We start from the raw sequence: 21,738 nt of genomic DNA, 5'->3' as shown, positions 1-21,738 counted from the left end.
CCCAAAGCGCAATTAATAGTTTTGATCAGCAAGCTAACGCGACTGGTAATACGGCACAGTATTACAATAATGATTATTATCCAGAAGATGGCGATGCAGAAAATAATGGTTACTAGGACAGCCATAGACAGAGAGAGGGAGTTGTTTCAGTGCCAGTGGATCAGAGTGGACCGTATGTTGAGGTGACTACAGCAAATGTAACGGAGCCTTTTCTGCTAGACACTGGTGCTGCAAAGAGTTCAATCATGCATTCCAAACTCCCTGGCGCACCTTTGTCTGGCGATATAAATGTTTCAGTAGGTTTTTCTGGCGCCCCAGTTAGGAACCACATTTCCAGTCCCATGTCACTTTCTGTTGGACCTTGCGAGCTGAAAGCGCCCCTGATCCTGACCACAGGTTGTGGTGAGAATTTGCTGGGATTAGATTTGTTGAAAAGATTGCACGCCACACTGTATTGTTCTCCTTCAGGAGTACAACTTACCTTAGGCAAGAAAGTGGTTTCCCCAATGTATTTGTCTAAAAACACGATGCCACCTGAATTGTCATCCCTTCCGGATGCCCTTTGGGCTACTGGTCCCAATGATGTGGGCCTCTTGGAAATACCACCATATGTGGTGACTCTAAAGGCTAATGTCAGACTGCCACGTATTCCCCAGTACAAGATCTCTAATGAAGGGCAGAAAGCATTGTTAGACATTGTCAGCGATTTGATTAATAAGGGTGTGATTGAAGAGACAAGAGGCAACGTTTGCAATAGCCCGATTTTACCTGTTTTAAAACGAACGGATCCTTCACAGCCACCTGCTTACAGATTTGTGATTGATCTTAGAGAGGTTAATAAGATTGTCGTGCCTCAGTTTCCGGTTGTCCCCGATATAACTGCCTTGTTAACGATGATTCCAGCCTCTGCTGCATGGTTTTCAGTGATCGATTTAAAGAATGCTTTCTTTAGTATCCCAATTGCAGAAGAGAGCAGAGACATTTTTGGTTTTTGTCTGGGAGGCCGAAGCTTCCGCTTCAAACGCGCTCCCCAAGGCTACTGCGAGAGTCCATCCATATATAGTCAAGCTCTGAAAGCGCAGCTTGATGCACTTGTTTTACCTAGTGGCGCTATCCTGATCCAGTACGTGGACGATTTACTGATCGCCGCGGATACTGAAAAGATCTGTAAAGAAGCCACATTGTCACTGTTGCGCCATTTATCAGCTTACCATCACAAAGTGTCTCTCTCTAAGCTGCAATATTGTCGACAAGAAGTGACCTACTTAGGTCATCTCTTATCGAAGGAGGGAAGGAAACTGACCCCAGAGAGAATTCAAGCCATTGCACAGTTGAGTGTGCCAAAAACACAGAGAGAAGTGCGTGCTTTCTTGGGTATTACCTCATACTGTAGGCATTGGATCCCTAGTTTTTCTTTGTTGGCAAAACCTTTATTAGCATTAACATGCAAAGACACACCGAATCCTATCCCATGGTCTGAAGAGTGCCAGAAAAGTTTTGTGGAATTGCGCAATGCGTTGTGTTCAGCTCCTGTGTTGGGCACTCCCGACTACAGTAAGCCTTTTACGTTGTATGTTCACGAGAAAGATGGATGTGCGTTGTCAGTGTTAACACAGCCTTTTGGCGACAGACCGCGCCCATGCGCATATTTTTCATCCACCTTGGACCCTGTAGCGAGGGCCTTGCCAAGCTGTCTGAGAGCGACAGCTGCTGCAGCGATGTCTATCCGACAATCTGCTGGTCTGGTAATGGACAACACACTGATTGTCATGGTTCCACACGCTGTAGATACATTATTAAATAGAACCAAGACACAACACCTGACTAGTGCGCGATTATCAGGATATGAACTCACACTGTTAGCGAATCATGTACACATAAAAAGATGCAATACGCTGAATCCAGCCACATTATTGCCGATTCCAGCAGACTCAGATGAGATTGAGCAACATGACTGTCTGTTCAGAACAGAAGAAGAGACGAAAGGGAGAGTAGATCTCAAAGATACTCCCCTTACTGAATGTGATGGCACTTTATGGGTAGATGGGTCCTGTTTCAAGCTCCCTAATGGTGACACGACTGCTGCATATGCTATCACGACTTTACACACGGTCGTGGAAACTGCACGAGTGCCACATAATTCGGCCCAAGCAGCAGAATTAATTGCCCTCACGAGAGCATGCGTGTTGTCTGAAGGAATGAGAGTGAACATATACACAGATAGCCAATACGCCTTTGGCGTGGCTCATAATTTTGGGCGTTTGTGGAAAGAGCGTGGGTTCCTGACGTCGCATGGAGCTAAAATTCAGAATGGCAAGTTGGTGAATGATCTCCTTGAGTCACTGACCCTACCTTTGCAAGTTGCGATCATGAAATGCAGTGCGCACAGGAAAGTCACCGATGATGTTGGACGTGGGAATGCGTTTGCTGATGAGACCGCGAGAGAAACCGCACAGAATGTGAAGACTAGAATGTATGTTGCAGGTCCCGCAAGATGGGTTAATGATGTGGGAATATGTGAGAACACAATAGAGAGTGTGAAGTCGCTTCAGGCTGAAGCTACAGAAGAAGAGTTAAGCAAGTGGAGAGAGAGTATGGGTAAGTTGGATGAGAATGGTTGTTGGATTGACCTGACAGAACATAGGCGATGGTTGTTGCCTGATGCATATGTGCTTCCAGTGGTTACTATGGCACATGGAATGGCACATATCAGTACGAAAGGTATCTGTAAGTTGTTGGCTCCAGTATGGCAGAATGTTGGGATTCCCAAGTGTGCAGAGAATGTGGTCAAGAATTGTATGGTATGCTTGAAATACAACCCTGGTAGGGGAACCCCAACTCCGGCCGGTCACTTTGCACCCCCATCATGTCCATTCGAAGTTTTGCAGCTGGACTTTATTCACATGGAAAGATGCAACAACCTGAAATATGTATTGGTGGTTGTTTGTGCTTTTTCCAAATGGGTAGAGGCTTATCCTCTGAAAGATAACACTGCCCTATCCACAGCCAAAGCCCTTGTGAAGGAGTTTTTCCCCAGGTTTGGGATGCCGAGAATGGTGTGGTGTGATAACGGAAGTGAGTTTGTGGGTCAAGTGATGAAGAATGTATGTGAAGGTTTAGGCATAAGGCAGAAATTTCACGCTGCAAATCACCCCCAATCAGCTGGACTGGTTGAACGCTACAATGGAGCCTTAAAGCTCAAGTTGGCCAAAATCCAGGCGAGCACTGGTCTTAAATGGCCTGATGCCCTGCCTCTAGCACTCTTGTCCACCAGAATGACAATACACTCACGAGTGGGACTTAGTCCCTACGAGGTGGTCTTTGGCCGCCCGGCTAATGTATGGGGTGTGCCAAGGCCCACTAAATTCAGTGAGATAGAGCATCCAGTGCTGCTCGATTACCTGTATGATTTGACTGTTAAACTGCGTGTTTTGCACCAACAGGTACATGATACTCTTCCCCAAGCCTCTGAACCTCCTGGACACCCCATCAACCCTGGTTCGTGGGTCCTAGTACGGAATTTCCAGCGTAAGGGCAACGACGAGCCTCGTTGGATCGGCCCCCATCTTGTTCTTCTTTCGACAAGATCAGCAGTGCGAGTGAAAGGGAAGAAGCACTGGATTCATGGTACTCACTGCAAGGTAGTTCCCTTGCCTCTGCCATATGACCAGTGGGTCAAAGAGGGTATCGCCGACTCAGAGACAGACATTGTGCCTCGTTTTGTACCATTCAGTGACGCACGCCTAAAAGACACAGCTTCAGTCCAAGAGAGTGACAATATTCTGCAGGAAGCTGTGCCGCCATCGAATCGACTGGACACCACTGAGCCTGAACTTCTTTTTCAAGACCAAACAACACCTGGCCGTCTCCGCTATAATTTGAGACCTAGGCCCATGGACAAATAAAGATTCCCTCATTATTTCCCTTTTGACATTTTTTGCTCTCCCATCTGAAGGACTTTCTTGATTTTTGTTTTTCGAACCACCATCCGGGTTCTGCCGCAGGGTCGCGGTGCCAAGACTTTGGGGTACAGGCCGAAGACGCTAGGTCGACGGTTCTGGTTGGTCTAGGGCGTTTCCCTGGACTGACAGGCGTACTCCTTAGCAGAAGAAACTCATCCACCGCGAGCGGCCCGAGTAGAGGATGGAGTTTTGTAAGATGGAGAGACCGATTGAAGAAATGAACTTTCAAGCCAGGATGTGTAGAATTGTAAGAAGTAAATGTTTTGTCTTTTTGTGCTTTTTTACACTGTGTAGTATCATGATGTTTATTGTAGGATGTGTGTTTTTCTCTGCTCCAAAACCCATTGCACCCACTCAACAGCCTATACTTCTTTCCACTGCCTCCTCTCACTCTTTTCACCCTTTGCCTGAGCACGAACAGACCCGACGATCAGAGTTTGTAAATAACTCGTTTATCCAACTCTTGCACCAGCACCAACTGGTAATGAATACGACCAATTGCTGGGTCTGTGGGTTAATGCCACATACCACTAACAAGGGTATTCCCTACCTGGTGCTACCGTACAGTTACAATGGATCGTCATGGGCATTCCAAACCATGTTTCTCTACGCTCTAGATACATACTCCCCTCGCCCACCGCGTTCCATCAGACCCATCACCAATAATAAGGCTTTGATGAAAGGAGTTGCCGATATGAGTAGAGATATTAATGCATACTCATCCATTCCCAAAGAAGAGCTGAGACCTTATATGGGATGGAACGCGACGGGGTATAGTATTAGTCTGGGTGAAAGACAGCGAAAAATCTCATCTCCAATCTGGGTCGTACCCCACATGGGTCGGTTCTGCTTACAGGGTAATGGTCAGAACCCTAGGGCTCAACTGGGAAGAAGTGACTGTACTGAAACGTACACTTTCCCGTCACAGTTTTCCCCTGCGTTTTTGGCTGCTAAGGGCACATACTTCATCTGTCATGATCGAGCATATACATGGTTGCCCCCTGATTTCTCGGGCACATGTTATATTGCGAACTTGCTACCGCCGACATTTACTGCCGCCTCTGATTATCACAAGACCAGAGTTGTGAGAGGTGTGATCAGTAAGGAGGACACTGCCGGTCAGGAAGCAGGAGATTTCTTCTTGGGTTTCCTGCCGTTTTGGGGACCTATGGTCAATAGTAGGAACCTGAGACAGCTGACTCGTGTGGTTGAATCCACCGTCAATGTAACGGCTGGTGCCCTTAGTAATTTGACAGCTGAGCTCCAAGCGGATCGCCTTATGACTTTGCAGAACCGCATGGTCCTAGACGTTATTCTCGCAGACCGCGGTGGGGTATGCAAGGTCATCCAATCCAGTTGCTGCATTTTCATACCAGATAATGCTCCAACAGTGTATCAAGCCATCTCCAAACTCCATAAAATATCTGAAGCCATACACGTGGATAAGGGAGATTGGTCACTGATGGGATGGTTCTGGGAATTGATATCTGCCTGGGGTTGGAAGGTTCTGATGGTCATTGGAATGATCTTAGCCATTCTTTTCCTGTTCTGTCTGTGCATACAGTGTGCTCCTGCGATATGTGGCCTCTGTGCTACCTTATGTGTAAGGAAACCTGTATCGAGGGACGAGTTAAGTAATAGGATGATGCTACAGCAACATCTCCATGACTTCGTGAACATTGACCTAGACTCGGATTAAGATGAGTATAGTGATTGCCTATGTAAGGGCAAAAGGAGGGTCTGTCGTACTTTGATATTCGGGAACCGCGTAGGGAACAGGGCCTTACCCCTGTCTATCTTGGTATTAGCGAACCGCAAATGGTAAATGCGGCACGTACGAGTGCTTTGCGTGTCGTTCTAGTTACGAACGCACTGTGTACACGTATTCTGCTCAACTACGCGGGTTCCATTTTGGAAGCAGTGGCCATCTTGTCATTGCCCTCACATAGGCTATGATGGAGTTAATACGGGCCTCACAGTACATGGGCTTTCCCTCTGACTTCTCCGTGACCTGGGCAGTTGGCTCTGCTGCCCCGGGTCAAACCGGTCTCACGAGCTCCCCTTCCTCCTTCCACCTGTGATTCGTATCAGGGCTTGACCCGTCATAAAACCCTTTCATTCTACACAATCCCCCGGCTAATCTCTTCTACACCTGCTTGTTCTTGCTTTATTACTTGTTTCCCAAAACAGGAGATGCTCATGTTTATTGGGGGGTCTATTTACTTCAAACATGGGATCTGAACCTTCCGGTGTAAATCATTGTGGGCTGGCCGAACTGGAATGTGGGATGGTCATCATGACTCTGCTTTTTCGTTTGTAATGTATGCCTTTATATGACCATATCATAAACCAAGGAATGTATGCCTGGAGCATGATATTTTGTACTTAAGGAGAAGTCCGTTCCTATGATTTTCAGCAGTCTCCTGAGAACATACACGCTGGTGTACTTCTAGGATACCTGTCATTGGTCTGCAGCCAATAAACGATTCTTTGACTTCACCTAGAAGACTCTGTGTTTCTGTAGGTCCGGAACAGGGTGAAACCCCGAAGTCATAGGGTGTGTGTCCCTGCACCGCTGGGTCTAGAATACCCAGTACTTCACTTGATAATATGCCCCATAAGACCTTTGAGGTCACAGTTGGCCTGGCCAGAAACCTAACTGACTGTGCAGACTGTACAGGGCTGTGCCACACATAGCCTAGCCTTACTGCTGTTAACTCATGAGAAAGGACAGAGGAGCAAGGTCTTGACAGGACGAGGCTTTGTTAATTGGAAAGCTTTAAATATCTGAAATATGAAAACGTGCACACTCTTAAAAAGAATGCCAAGAGTTCCCCTACTACAGCCATGAACCTGGGATTTCCATGAGGTTTTTGCAACAGTGCCAGCATCTAAAAAGTAAACAGTCCTGGTGTGATGTTCCATTCTTCACTGTAGATCACTTCACAGACGCAGTCAGAGAAATAAGGTCTGACAAAGCCCATAGGTCTAATGTATTTATGGTACAAAGCTTCTGTGTGTTGACCATGAAGACGGGTGTTAGGAATAGTTGTGCTGATGCAGATTAGCGAGTGTTGTGGACCTTTGGTGTGGTGCAGTGGGGTTGTTTTAGTGCTGCGCTCTCAGGAGGAAGTGCTGGTAGATGATAGTGAAGTGGTGCGGAGCACCAGGAATTGAACCTATTACATGGATATCACAGCAAGCGTCAGGGAAGAGAGTAAACTTACTTAGCCCTCTTGTTTGCTTGTGGTCACTTTGAGGTGCCACGAATAACACAAAACAATGCTCATGGTTATAAACTGGATAGCTGTATGCTATGCAAGAGGATAATGTGATTAAGTGAGGTATGATCCTACATTTAGGCCACAGTGGGCATTACAGTCTAAAAGTGGTCATATTAGTAGATGAATGGAAGCCCCCAAACAGCAGAATGTCATTTTCCCAGTGGTACCAAAACTCCATACACTAGAGGTGCGTTAAACACTGTGATGGTCATTAAGGTCAACAGACTTAGAGGGGATCGGCTTAATAGTGGTGGGATATCGACGCAATTACTACAAAATGATGGATCAGAGTTTGTAATACTCATTGTAGGCAGACCCACAGTGGGATACAGGGCATAAAGAGTTTGGCTGCACCCTCGAGAGTGGTGACCATGCGTTCCAGGGCTTTGGACTCTGGACTTCCAAGAGTGTGTCACTATTCTTAGGTCATTAGATGTTTAGCTGACAGATGCTCTGTGTGTTGACTGACAGAAGGGTGGAAACTGAGGACCAGACTAGAGACTACATTCAGCCGGACAAACTGTTCAAGCCAGCCCCACACCGCAGGAGACCACGAATCAAAGGTCACTCTATGGGCATGTTTGGGGCATGGAAACCATCCTGCTCAGAGAGCAATCCGCAGCCAGCAGCCTACCAGGAAATATCAGTGTGGCAGAATGGCCAGTCTGGACCTGCTAGAACCAGGAGAATATCCTCCAGTAACCAGTCATACATTACAGAAAGCAGAGTCCCCCCGAAGTGGGTGACCAGGAAAGAGCAGGTCCACAATTGTCTCTTCAAATCAGTCTCTTTGGGGAGCCCTGGGGACAAAAATCCAATATTTCTCTTTATTCTGGCATCAGTCAGCAAGTTTAGAGGGAATGTAAACCTCTGTGCTAGACACATGCAGATAGAATATTATTTCATCTATTCTAACTCTGCAAGTGCGTCTTTCAGGCAAAAGTGACTTTTAATGTTAATATGGATCTTGGTGCATCCGTCGACAAAAATGAACTATTGTCCTTATTAATAAAACCCCCCGATCCTGAACTCCACATGTACCTCGATACGCAAGTTTGTAGTCAGGCAGGCCCTGCAACCTAGGCCCGGGATCACTGATTGATGGGTCAGAGGTGGGGGGATGCACAGCTGCCGGGCAAACACGCTGGCAGGAAACTCTTGATCAGTCCCACAGATAGGTGCAGTGACATCACAGTGGTCAGGGGAGATTGCCCCCAATGAAGCACACATGTCCCGAGGAAGTACACATGCTTCGAAAAACACCATAAAGTCAGATGCCACATTAGTTAGCAACACATAGCCAATCAGGACCTAGCACATGTAGTGATCACGCTCTCCCTACCCAGATATTTGGACACATTCACCACTGTGTCCACGCAAGGTCGAGACCCACCTGTATTAATGTTTTAACACTAATTTATGACTCTAAGGCAGTAACCAGCATTCCGCACTATGTATAGAGCACCGGATAAGTTTATGTCTCGATGTAACAACGTATAAAAGACTAATGCAAACCTAATGTTAATTAAGACAATCCTCAGACCACGAGCCTGTATCTGCTCCCCCGCCATAATGTTTAATTAAATGGAACTGTCCCTGTTTTGCCAAACACCTCTTGTCTTCTGTTTTCATTAAGCAATTCGAATCTGAGCAACAGTTACGCCATCTTTCTCTCTACTCGCTCATCAGTCCATTTATCTGTCCGTCCGTCTATCTGTCTATCTATCTATCTATCTATCTATCTATCTATCTATCTATCTATCTATCTATCTATCTATCTATCTATCTATCTATCTATCTATCTATCTATCTATCTATCTATCTATCTATCTATCTATCTATCTATCTATCTATCTATCTATCTATCTATCTATCTATCTATCTATCTATCTATCTATCTATCTATCTATCTATCTATCTATCTATCTATCTATCTATCTATCTATCTGTCTATCTGTCTATCTGTCTATCTGTCTGTCTGTCTGTCTGTCTGTCTGTCTATCTATCTATCTACCTGTGTGTCTGTCTCTCTGTCTTCTCTTCATCTATCCTGGTGGTAATCCTCTTTCGGGCTTTCGGGCCTTGTGAAATCTTCAGGTATCCCTTATCCTACTGCACATGCTCAGTGATATATAGGCAGAACAATTTGGGGTTTAGACCATGTGTTTAGAATTCCAGATTGACACAAATGTCTCTCAGCACAATCTTGACCCGCCACCTGGAGGGGCTGATGAGGTGAAGGCTCTTGTCATCATATGAGCAACTATTGCCAGGTGGTGTAGTGTTTGCTTACTCCTGAGATGGTAATCCTAGTGATGACCATGGTACTTTAGGACTTCCAAGACCTGGGGCTCTCTCAGGTGTGGTCTCTGCTAAGCAGAATAGGGTAATCAGAAAGCCGGTGAATGCACATCTCTAATAATGATCGCCAATGCAGTTCCATTCTGTATATATATGCATGGATGTTTGAGTGTATGTATGTATGTATGCAGTATTTATTTAGTACAAACCTAGCCAAAAGATAACGGAGTGGAGTACCTGGAAAATATACAGTTAGTAATTGATTAGAGGGGTGGCTTTGCTCTGAGTATGGAAGTGCCCTATGCCTCTGTCATGATGCAGTGTTCTTTAATGAGGTGTGTCTTCAGCTCTTTTCTGAATTGGAGCAGGCTCTAGGCAGTCCCCGTGCCTAGGTCTTTCCAGGGAGGTGCATACATTCACCCACTTGGCCTGAATTCCCTTGTTATTAAGAGAAAGTGCTGCAGAGGGCAGTGTGGGAGGGATGGCGGGATTATGCCCGAGAAGAGGCATTACCTTTGCTTGGTATACATGAGAACCTTTCTTGGACCATGCTTATTGATGTGTAACTCTAGCCCAAAGCTGGCCAGCTTTACCTTCTTAGGTAAACCTGCTGGTGTGTGTTAAGTTCGGTCTGAAATAGACAATAGCCAGCGATAGAGTAAAGGATTAAATATTAACCTGCTCTATCCAGTGGCCAGTCATGCACTAAATGTTGAAACGTGTCTCTTTCTAGGCTGAGGCCAGTCTATTAGAACCTTGTATCGCATGGTGGCCCAGCTGTAATTCCACTCTGGCTGACAGCAACCTAATATGTTTTTTTAAATAATCATTACAGATTGTATCCGTTTGAGCTTTCAGATAAATATGCCCAGGTTATCCCATAAAAACTCAACACACAAATAATCAAAGGTAAATTATTTTCTTACAGCACTGGTCTTTGAATAAAATGCACAATTTCTGTGTGGGGTTCGGCCTTGCAGGCTAAGTTAGTTCATGTTGAGACTGAGTGGCTGTAATTGGACTGGAGTCAAGTTGTGTTTTGTAATTCGTGCAGACCTCCAATGAACGGCAGCTTTTTGTCACTTGATTTTTAGAAAACACTGAAAAGCTATTAATTTTTTAACACACATGGGCCATCAGCACTTTATTCAAATTGACAGCCTTAGCCCCAAGATTCTTGTTGGTGATTGTGCCCTTAAAAATGCATAACATAACATAACCAACATAAGATAATATAACATAACACAACATTTCAAATACCAACATTACATAACATAACTTGCCGCTTGCCAGGGCCTACCCCTAACTCATTAACAATTTGATTCACCCTTTATTGAAACATGTAGCATCTACTGTTACTGAAACAAGGAATACATCATGCAATCTGCAGATATACAGACAAACACAGTCCTTGTGTCCCAGTCGACATCCTAAAATGGACAGTCTAGCTGACTAGCTTCTACCTGAGGAGGATATACTTAATGCCCAGAGCCTATGCCCACAGTGGAACCTCATTGACTGATCTCTGCTGGACAGAGACACATTCCAAGCTTTGGCTTATTCTAGATGGAGAAGTGAACTTTGACCCTCTCCAGATCTTTGACCAAGATCGAGCTGAGACATTTGTGTCAATCTGGGTTTCCACCCCCATGGTCTGAACCCCTAATTGTTCAGACCCTTTTGTCTGGAAGATAAGTCGCACCTGTAGACCTGCTCCTGGCCCATAGCTCTGATTTTAGTGTCCTGATTGGCCCTTATTGGGACTATAAAGCAACCAAAAGGGCACCTCAATAGACCCAGAGAGTTGCAACCCCTCTTTCATGGCTTTGAGCGTTCTGTCTTCTGGAGGACACTGCTAGTAGTTTCCCCACACTCTTTGTATCTAACCTCTTTTCTAGAGTCCTTTTCGGCTGCTACGTGGAACATCTACTGCCATTCAGCTGTGTCCTGATGGCCAGGTGTTCACGAACATGCCATATCACTGTCTTGCCTCCTGTTTTGGCTCTGAGATATCACAGCAGTGGCAGCTCCGTCGCTAAGACGGACGAGCGTCGCACCACTGCTGGTTGAGCAGAGCAAAATAAAATGATAATAGCAAGAACATATTATCATCTTATTTTTCTTTGCGGGACTCCAGTCAGGTCGGGCAGGGCTGGGCTCGCCAACATCAGAGGGAGCAGGGTGGTTTGCACTCCCTCCCTAAGTGCACATGACGGCTTGGCCAGCCCTCTGGGGCCGGCCAGTCATGCGCACTTGGCATGTTCTCCACTGGGCTGTGTAGCACAACCCAGTGGAGAACATGCCCAGCCTCCCCGGTGCTGCCTGAGTGGCCAAACAGGCCGCTCGGACCAATCATGACGCTGCACCTGCAGCGTCGTGATTAGCTGGGAGAGTCCGGGAGCCTGGGTGCTTCCGGTGGTAGAGAGCGAGGACAGAGGAGAAATGTGCAGCGCCGACAAAGAAGGTACATTATTTTTTTTTCATGCCCCCCCCGCCACACCATTCCCCTATCAGAGGCAGCCACCACTGTGTCATTGTCAGGGCTGTCCAAGGAGCAGCAATAAAGCACCAAGAAGCCACTTAGTTCTGAGTCACAATGAGGCTAGTAAAAGTCCAGATTTTAGACAGTCAGAAGACTATATAAGGCCAAGTAAGAAGCAGTGACTTTCCCTTGGCATAAGAATGTTTTAGGACTGTCTTGAAACCATGAAAACAGTCCTGTGCCTGTCTTAAGTGTAGGAAATCCAATGTAAACCAGATCCATGGGTGATAATATTGTCTTAAATCCGACAAAATAAATTGTTAATAACTAGATTCCGATCTGGCGTACAAGCTAAAGACTTCCTAATGGAAGTCATATACAAAAAAGAGAAAGGGAATGTGGAGAGATGGCAGAACAAGGCATGACATGGAATTAAGACTTGGCAGCCTTGGTATTCGGTATCTCTGGCTGGCATTCAACAGCAGTGGCAGGCTCCTAAAAAAAACTTTAGGCCACTGCCCTTATTTATATTTACAAACGAAGCAATGTCCTATGGAAAACCTCCTCCCATCTGTTTCTCTCTTTCTTCCCTATTACTTATAAAAACCGATGAAATTGGCTTCCCAGTGATAGCAGCACTACAGAACTACAGTAAAATGAATAACCCTCTAAATGGCCTTCTGTGAAGAAATCATTTAGGGGCCGATTCCAATAGCCGGTCAGACAGCTGTCCGTAGCCTTACCGTGCGACCGACACGTACCCGGAGCCGGTCCGTCCTGTAGAGTAAGTACGATGCGCATAACTGCCAAAAACACGACCGACACCTAGGCTGTGATTGAAGCTCCATTCTCCATCCGAGCCGTAACTCCTAAAGATGAACCGAGTCGCCCGGAAGCAGTATCCATAGCAGTTTCTGGCATGACAAGTACGATGTGTACTTCCTATGCGCCGGACGGGTCATCACGTACGGCACGTCACAGCATCTGGAAAACAAGCATATCAGCTACGATTCGCGCCACAACTCAATACACGGCTACGAGACGGACCAGCTTGCAGCGGGTACGAGACGGAGCAACAAGCAGCGTGTACGACACTAACACATCATGAATCCCATCGCGCAGGTCATACCAGTACTCTACATCTATGACCGGCTCAGGGACTGACGCCTACGGCGGTAAGTCAGACACCTACAACCCAAACAAACGACACGTACCTGCAAAATGGCACAAACACACAGGGGATCCACATCCTGGCCACTAACAACAGCCCACCATTGGGATTGCATGGCCAGCACCACTAACACCCCCACCCTTAGGGGACCTGTTGCCCATCACTACTGCCACCCCCAGCCATAGGGCTGATGTTGCCCATCACTACTGCCACCCCCACTCACAGGGGACCTGTTGCCCATCACTACTGCCACCCCCACCCATAGTGGACCTGATGCCCATCACTACTGCCACCCCCACCCATAGTGGACCTGTTGCCACCACTATTGCCACCCCCACCCATAGTGGACCTGTTGCCCATCACTACTGCCACCCACACCCATAGGGCTGATGTTGCCCATCACTACAGCCACCCCCACCCATAGTGGACCTGTTGTCCATCACTACTGCCACCCCCAGCCATACGGCTTATGTTGACCATCACTACAGCCACCCCCAGCCATAGGATGGGTGATGCGCAACACATCCAGCATACTCCAACATCAGGTATGTCCGCAAAATACATCCCCCCTAACATCATGACAACAGTGTGTAGTCTGTGACAAATGTCCACAACAGTGATTATGGCTACAAGCATACAATGTAAGTAACAGCACATGTGTGACCAACACATGAGTGTGACATACACAAGGCAAGCATCACCATAGCACTGTGGCAATGTAAAAAGAACACCCCCTCACTGTGTAGAACAGAAGTTAAGTGGGGGCTCCCAAAATAAAGCAGATGGCGAGCATTGTGGTGATGGGGACTAAATCCCCCTCATCACAGTGACCAAAAGGTAAGTGTCATCATGGTCAAAGCTGAAAATAACAAACAGCATGTATGATCCCTGCTCCCAACACATCAAACACTTCTGGGGCCAACTAGTGGTTGTGTCCCATGCACACAGAGATGTGGTGAGGCTAACAGTGATGTGAAAACATAACACACTCTCGGCCATGTGCAAACAAGCACCACCCATGGGGGCTGACAATGCATACAGCGTACAATGACACAACAGCAGAATTGACCATCACCAAGCATGCACACATCTTGAAAATAGACACACCAATCAAAACGACATGTGTAGACTGTAGGTGTCAGATCCCAAACTCACATTCCATACCAGCAATGGCACCCAACAACCAGGATGAATGTGCACAATGATGTGAAATGACTCACAGGGACAGCATGCAAAATCACAGCAACAGCATCCAGACAAAGGCCCACAACAGCAATACCAATGCACTGGTGCAGATGCACAAACACAAACAGGCAAACTCACACTGCACATCGGACACAACATGTGTGTGTGTGTGTCACAGTATCCACAGGCAGGTCATCAACAACTCGTTCACCTGAATGTGAGTTTCCAGGGTTGATATGTGAATCTATGGAGGTAGCCTGGAATGTGTTGAGCCAGCTCTGTTGCTGTCTGAGTGTGTTTGTGTGCCACTTGACTGGATGCGTGCTATGATGTGTCCATTCAGGTAGTGTGTACTCCACAATAGGGTAGTACTGCTAACTAGTGTTTGTGTAGGTGTTTTGCAACATGTTTTGTGCATGTGTATTGCATTTCGCTCCTGTTCTTCTGTGCTTTTGACTGTATCTTGTCTGTCCTTCCCAGGGTTCTTTTCCTGTTCTGTGGTCAACACTGATCCCCAACACCCAGAAGCCAACACCAGTGTGGAATTTGACAATTCCCATCAACTGATGTACCACACATCCCTGGACTTCCATTCTCCAACACATTGGGAGCGTGTGTCCACTGTTTCGTAGAATTACCGTGCAACTAGTGTAAAATAAACGTGTTGCTGATGTGTAATGAACCTGTGCAATGCTTTGTTATGTGCGTTGTCTGTCTTCCCACATCTGAGTGACATCTGCTTACCTCACCTGTGGACTTGTTACCACTGACTGGGCTTGGTGTTGTGTCTGTGCATGCCAATGTGTTTCAGGTCAACATCATTGTGTATGATGAGTAACATGGCCATGGTGAGTATGTTTTGTGTTGCCATAGTGGTGTGTGTCCCTCAAATGTGTCACATCCCCATGACTCACCTTACGTTGGTCACATTGTTGCAGTATTTGGTATGCACTGTGTTGTGTGGCAGATCAACATCTCCCTGAACACGACAAGTTGGAATCCTCCTCCCTCCCTGTGGTGCTGGCAGATGGTGTTGCGACAGATGTTGTGGGCACACAGGGGGGTATGGACAGGTTGGTGTTGATCAGGCAGAGGCATTGTAGTATGTCCCGATGCACCGCAGTGATGTCATCCCACTTGGCCTCTATGCGGGCATGGTGGGCAACCTGCTCGTGTTGCATGTCCTTGAGGATCCCCACTACCTGGCCAAATCCTCAGTTGGGGGCCATCATGCAGTCCAGACCCCTTTGCAAGGCGCGCCCTGTGCCTCCCACCCCTCCCAGCACCCCTCTCCGCAAGGGCAGCACCAGCGGCGGCACGCACAGGTGACACTGGGACCCCTTGGGTAGTGTTGCTGGTGGTGTTGCTGTAGCTTCCGGGGGGTCCTGTGTCCCTGTGCTGTGGGTGTTGATAGTCCTTGGTCTGTCCGTGTTGGCGGGGGTTCCCTGTCGGTGTCCAGATGCTGGAGGCGTGGGTAAAGGGGGGGCAGATGTTGATGCTGCTGGTGCTCCATGATGGCTCACACCGGAGGGGCCAGGTTGGTCGTCTTCATCCGAAGAGGACAGTGAGAGAGTCAGACCAGAGAGCTCAGTGTCCACCAGAGTCTGGGCCTGAGTATCCTCGTCATTTGGTGCTGGGTGCCCAGCACCACCTGTGTTTGGAAGAGACACACAATGTGATTTATGTTTCTACATGCATCGTTGGTTCACAAACATGACATTTTCTACTTTTCAAACAGATGCCTGCCTGTACACTGCTTTTTCCCAGCTTGTCACAGACAGAGTTTGATATTGTTGTTGGCCATTTCCCAGCATGGCCTTGTGCTCCCCACAACAGAGCCCAGGGTCAGTCATCTTGTCAGTCCCTTCCCACTCCCTGTGAGGCGAGTATGGTTCAGTTTGATCTTGCTGGCCATGTGGGTCTGTGTAGATTGTCTGTGACTGCGACTCCCATCATACTCTTGGCTACACCCTCCTTCCCTGCATGTCCATACTTCCTTCCTCTTGACTCTGCTTCCCTGTGAGGGGGTGTGACAGCAATGGCAAGATATCAGACTGTGTAGTCCTGATGTTTGTTGTTGGCCATTTCCCAGCATGGCCTTGTGCTCCCCACAACAGAGCCCAGGGTCAGACATCTTGTCAGTCCCTTCCCACTCCCTGTGAGGCGAGTATGGTTCAGTTTGATCTTGCTGGGCCATGTGGGTGGGTGTAGGTTGTCTGTGACTCCCATCATACTCTTGGCTACACCCTCCTTCCCAGCATGCCCATACTTCCTCCCTCTTGACTCTGCCTCCCTGTGAGGGGGTGTGACAGCAATGGCAAGATGGCTGACTGTGTAGTCCTGATGTTTGTTGTTGACCATTTCCCAGCATGGCCTTGTGCTCCCCACAACAGAGCCCACGGTCAGACACCTTGTCAGTCCCTTCCCACTCCCTGTGAGGTGAGTATGGTTCAGTTTGATCTTGCTGGGCCATGTGGGTGGGTGTAGGTTGTCTGTGACTGCGACTCCCATCATACTCTTGGCTACACCCTCCTTCCCAGCATGCCCATACTTCCTCCCTCTAGACTCTGCTTCCCTGTGAGGGGGTGTGACAGCAATGGCAAGATGGCTGACTGTGAAATCCTGGTGTTTGTTTGGCTACAAGTCCCAAGTGAGCCTTGTGGTTCACACAACAGCACCCAGTACGGGGTATTTTTTGCTGTTATTTCAATGAGGTGTGTGTCAATGCATTGTACCCGGTGAGTTGTGTGGAGTTTGTGTTGAAGGGGGGGTGTCTCCCCATGCTGATTAGTATGGTCAGGGCTGTCAGTCCTCCTTCCCTTCATGAAACGTGCTTCCATTGTAGGGCGTGCAAGTTGTCTTTCAGGATGTCAGTCAGTGGTGTCCTGCTTCTGATTTGCACACAACCCCTAGCAGGGCCTTGTGCTCCCCACAGCAGGACCCATCGTCAGTCATCTTGTCAGTCATTTTCCACTCCCTTTGATGTGGGCATGTTTGTGAGAGTTCTTGATGGGCCAATCATGAGGGTGTGCATTATCTGTGACTACAGGCCCCATCATGCTTTTAGATACACTCACTTCACCTGCATCCCCACTCTTCCTTCCTGACAGTCAGCTGCACTGTGAGGTGGTGTGTTTGTGGTGTCAAACTGTCTGGCAGGGTATATTTGGCTTAGTGCCACTGGCTTGCTCTATTTGTTTTAGGTTGGTGCATGTCATGACACAGTTCCCAGTCACTCTGAGATGGCAGATATTGTGTTTGTGTGACTGGCATACACATCTTGGGCTGATTATCTATTGGTTAGTGTAGCTTTGCTTGAGGTGCATGGTTTCACTGTCCCCTTGCCACACAATCTTGGGTAAGAGTTTGTGTACTTACCAGGCTCTGGGATGTGTGTTAGGCCATGGACGCTCTCTGGTGGTAGGATGTCCCGCACCTTCTCCTCCCAGGTCCTGAAGCAGACTGGTTTGGCAGGAGGGCCACCGCCGGTGCACTGACTCAGGGCGTGATCTTTTTCGATGAGTTTCTAGACCCTCCTGCGCACGTCATACCACCTGTTCCGGATGTCGTCCTTTGTGCGCCTTGCTGGTGCTTGTGCGTTCACCTTGTCCACAATCCTCGCCCACATCTTTGTTTTCTGTGAGATGGGGGTCCTTTGAACCAATGTACCAAACAAATGTGGCTCTACTCTGATGATCTCGTCTACCAGCACTTCTAACTCACTATCTGTGAACTTTTGATTCTTCTTTTGAGGCATGGTGATGGGTGGTGGTGGTGAGTGATGTGTGTGTGAGGGTGCAAGTGATGGTGGGTTGGTGTTGGTTTTGTTGTGTGTATGTGTGTCTGCTTTTGTATGAGGTGCTGATGGTGTGTTAGTTGTGTGATGGGTGAGTTGTGAGTGTGTCTGTGGTTGCTGTGTACTGGTGTTTGCTGCTGGCTGTGTCTCCTGTTTACTAGGCGATGATGGTAGTGATTGTAGTCCTTTATATATTTGGAGTTGTGGGTGTGTCTTTGTCCCATGTTTTTTTCTTTGGTATTTATTGGCTTTGTCATTGCTTGTTTGGTCCTTTTTTTGTCTTTTGTCCTTTGTGTTTTGTAGGCATGAAGGAGACGTTCATGTGATGGAAACAGATGCTGCTGTTGTCTCGTGCGGGCTTCTCCGCCTCGTTCACGCTGCCTGTCTTCTGTGTTTGGTACGCATCGGTCGTGGCGGTCTCTATTGCTTGTGTGCCCGGTTGTCTTTGAGTGTCGGTCGTGCGGCTTGGTCTCCATGTGAGTCGGTCTGAGTTTACACGCATTGCATCGTACTGCGCTAATAGTACATCGTGGGTACGGGTCGGTCGGGTTCATTCCGGGTTCGTATCGGTCGGTGAAAATCATCGGTTTTCCGGCCGGATCACTATTTTCCCTACGGCTCGGTCGTACGGCTTGTATTCCGTACGTGTCGGTTGTAATTCACACACGTTGCATCTTACTGCACGGGTCGTACGGCCCTGGTCCGTGTCGGTCGGTATTCGGTCTGGGTCCGTGTCGGTCTGTTCGTTTTGCGGCCGGAATTGGCCCCTTAATGTGCAATTCACCACTTTCAGTGGAACAACGGAGCCTGCTGCTCCATACGTTCCGTCAGAGAAACAACTGGTTTTGCACATAGCTTGCCTGGCCTGGGTAGAGACTGTGGAAAGGTAGTTCATTATGCATAATTAGCTAAGATAGACCAAATAATAGACCCAAAGCCCCATACCTGAGTATTTATAATACATTTACCTAAAAGGTGCACGTGCTTTGATTTTTATGTCTGTCACTGTTTGTAATGTTGCAGCCATGACGAAATGGATGCAACCAGTATAAGTTAGCAAGAGGGGTGTGTGCAGTGTTTCCCCCAGTCCACACCAGTCTGATGGTTGGTTCCTGTGTAACGTGATCGTCAGTAAATAAAGAGGCTTCCACATGCGTGACGTCAAAGGATGTGCATACGTGGGAGCGGTTAATGTATAGCACTGGCTCTGTGTGGTTCTTCAAGTAATGGGCCTTACCCCTGCAGCCACAAGGTAATTTCCCGGTTCCAGAGTGCCTGGAACACAACAATTGGTGACAAGGGTGGGCGTGCCCCTGCTCTCCTGCTCTGTGGAGGCCGCGCTCGGGTATTCCAAGCCCCGCGGTGCTCGCCTGTCAGCGGTGTGGCTTTGGCCGAGGTCTCCTGACCGGAGGTGTCGGTGTGCAGCGTGGTGGCTCCACAGCCTGGCTCCCAGGTGAGAGCCATCTGGTTTCTGTTTTGGTGCCCCGCATATCAACATACGGCCTGCAGCCATGCGCCCACGTGCACAGACTCCATCCTTGCTGGCGCAGCCCCAGCCGTGCAGTGGCTGATAGGGCAGAATACGTGCGTCCCTCAGTATCCTTGTTGGCTGGTGAAGCGCCAGCCTTGCAGTGGCCGGTAGGGCCAAACATGTGTCTCTTCAGGGGACTAGTGGCATTTAAAGACATCCCCCTCAGGATCTGGTGGCTGGTCTGCCAGTGGGCAGTGATTGGGAACCCGGTCTGGGGTGTGCTCCTGTGCACAGAGGCTCCTGCCATCGTGATGTCGACCATTCCTCCAATTAAACCCTTTGTAGTGGAAGGGCCACCTTCTGCACAGGCACCCAAATGGAATGAGTGGGTTCAACGCCTGCTCATATTCTTTGAGGCCATGAAGGTTCACAAGGATCAGACGAGGGCCTTGCTACTCCATTTGGGAGGGAAGGATATTCATAGGATCACTAAGACCCTGGCAGAGGCCACGCCCAAAATGCACCACACCCTCATCGATGCCCTCAAAGGGTACTTCGAGCCGATGGCGAACCAAGATTATGAGCGCTTCATCTTTCGCCAGGCACGCCAACTACCCGAGGAGTCACTGGACACTTTCCATGCTCGACTAAATAACCTAGCCAGCACGTAAGGCTTTCGAGGCGAAACGGAGGAGATCAGAGGAAAAATAATTCAGGGCTGTGCATCGGCGAAGCTCCGTGAACGGATCCTGGAGGTGTCTGGGAAGTCGCTGACTGATATATTGACGTTGGGGCTTACAAAGGAGTCGGCCAAAGCCCGAGCCGCTCATATGGAGGCGGCGTTGCAAACGCCCGTGAAGCTGGAACTGGTTAATGCGGTGGTGACCCGGCCAGCAGCCAGGTACAGCAAGAAAGAACATGTGAACGCTCCACCCAGGAAAGCTTGCAATTGTGGCTACTGCGGCGGAGAACCCCATGGGGTGGCAGACTGCCCAGCGAAGGGCAAAAGATGTGCCGGCTGTGGGAAATTCAATCATTTTGAGAAGGTCTGCCGCTCAAAGAGGTACAGGAAGCCAAGGCTGGCGGTCAATCTCATCCTGGAAGGGAGTGGGGAGACAAGTGACATGGATGACGACGAGAGAGATGAACAGATGGTGCACACGGTACCCATGATCGGATTGGCAACTTGAAAAGCACGACGGCTTCCTCAGTGCAGCATCAAGGTGGGAAAGCAGGACATTACTGCTGTCGTAGATACAGATGCCACCATCGACATCATGTAGTGTAGTTCCTTTTTCCCTAATAGGTTCTGCGCATTGGAATAATATATCCTATAGATTTGGCATAGGACTGAGGTCAGTATGCCTCTATCGAGTATATTAAACTTAATTACTTTGTGTCAGCTAACTCAGAGGCCACCACAAACTCCTTGTAAACAAGAAGGGAGTAGTTTCTGGCAACCGCATAAACATGACAACTTTGTTTCCCTTTAGAATCGGAACACGCTCAGAATCGTGGAAACAACCGATAACAGTTTCACTCAGCTAATCGTGCATGCTTAGTTTCTTCAGAGTTACACAGAAAGAATAGACGGGCGTTTCAATAAAAGGATTTATTGAACAGTCTTGTTTCTCGTGTAAGTGATATGAGCTGTTACAATCATAAGACAGTATGCAAGATATATTATGTACAGCATAAGCAATAGAAAGAAATAATAGTGCGCTAGCATTATCTTTTAGCTATGACACATATATTCATATACATAAATAACATAAGCTAAAAATGCGAGTACTCATAAGATGCTTCTTTAACTAGTTCTACCCCAGTGTACCTAACCTAAGTGTAGTACAAGGTAAGAAGTAGGTGATGTATTCTAGAGTATGGTAGTCTATAGTATGGTATGCTATAGTCTGGTATGCCAAGTCTGGTATGCCAAGAGTCCCTCTAGGTTCTAGTCAGCTCCATACCTTGAGAATGAGAGCGGTGGTAATCTCTTTCCGGGTCTTGAACTCTAACACCCCACGAAGGGAGTCAGAACACTGGAAGCTGGATTCTCTGTGAGCAGGGATGACAGCGTCTCTTGTCA

Source organism: Triturus cristatus, chromosome 9, assembly GCF_964204655.1.
Source record: "Triturus cristatus chromosome 9, aTriCri1.1, whole genome shotgun sequence".
NCBI classification, from domain to species: Eukaryota; Metazoa; Chordata; class Amphibia; order Caudata; family Salamandridae; genus Triturus; species Triturus cristatus.
Note: the sequence above shows the minus strand (reverse complement) of the source record.